The sequence below is a fragment of the Arachis hypogaea genome, chromosome 15 (genome assembly GCF_003086295.3).
Source record: "Arachis hypogaea cultivar Tifrunner chromosome 15, arahy.Tifrunner.gnm2.J5K5, whole genome shotgun sequence".
In the NCBI taxonomy this organism is placed as follows: Eukaryota; Viridiplantae; Streptophyta; class Magnoliopsida; order Fabales; family Fabaceae; genus Arachis; species Arachis hypogaea.
The window spans coordinates 43,322,662-43,323,712 of NC_092050.1; the positions used below are offsets into that span (position 1 = coordinate 43,322,662).

Consider the following 1,051-nt stretch of genomic DNA (forward strand, 5'->3'; position numbering starts at 1 on the left):
GTCGAGCAAATCATGCTGGGGAGGAGAGAAGAGTTTTAGGCTCTTACATCAATCCAAACCCAGGAAAATGTGGAAGTAGCATTCAAAAGCCAACAATCCATGCCAACAATTTTGAACTAAAACCACAGCTCATCACCCTTGTTCAGAACAACTGTTCGTTCGGAGGAGGCGTCCAAGAAGACCCCAATCAACATCTAACCACCTTCCTGAGGATATGTGACACGGTGAAGTCTAATGGTGTTCATCCTGACGCCTATAGACTGCTCTTATTTCCATTCTCACTCAAGGATAAGGCAGCCAAGTGACTAGAGTCTTTTCCGAAGGAGAGTTTGACAACTTGGAAGATGTGGTGAAAAAATTTTTAGCCAGATTCTATCCTCCTCAAAGAATCAACAGGCTGAGAGATGAGGTCCAAACTTTCAGGCAACAAGATGGTGAGAGTCTATATAAAGCATGGGAGAGGTTCAAGGACCTGACAAGGAGGTGTCCACCAGATATGTTCAATGAATGGGTGCAGCTACACATTTTCTATGAAGGCCTTTCTTATGAATCAAAGAAAGCAGTAGACCACTCATCCGGGGGATCTCTGAACAAGAAGAAGACCATTGAGGAGGCCATAGATGTCATTAAAACTGTATCAGAAAATGACTATTTCTATGCTTCTGAAAGAGGGAACACTAGAGGAGTGATGGAGCTAAACAATGTATTAAATGCTCTGTTGGCCCAAAATAAGCTCATTACCAAGCAGCTGGCAGACCTCACCAAGAAGATGGAGAGGAACCAAGTAGCAGCAATAACCACTTCACCAGCAACCCAAGAAGGAGTGAATGAAGAAGCAGAGGGTAGTCAGGAGCAAGCCAACTACATTGGGAATTCACCTAGGCAAAACCATGATCCATACTCCAAGACCTACAACCTTGGTTGGAGGAATTACCTAAACTTTGGGTGGGGAAATCAACAAGATCAAGGGCAAGATCGGAGACATCACAACGCCAACAACAATGCAGCTCACCAACAATTCACACAGAGAACATATCAACACTACCATGAC

At 44.1% G+C, this 1,051-nt stretch overlaps 1 non-coding gene across 1 annotated transcript; it reads right to left on the reverse strand.

Annotated features, from left to right (window-relative positions):
- Window positions 1-394: 394 nt before the first annotated feature.
- LOC112752269 (small nucleolar RNA R71) lies at window positions 395-501 on the reverse strand. The gene has a single exon (XR_003176715.1). It is a non-coding gene; the product is annotated as a small nucleolar RNA R71 (small nucleolar RNA).
- Window positions 502-1,051: the final 550 nt, after the last annotated feature.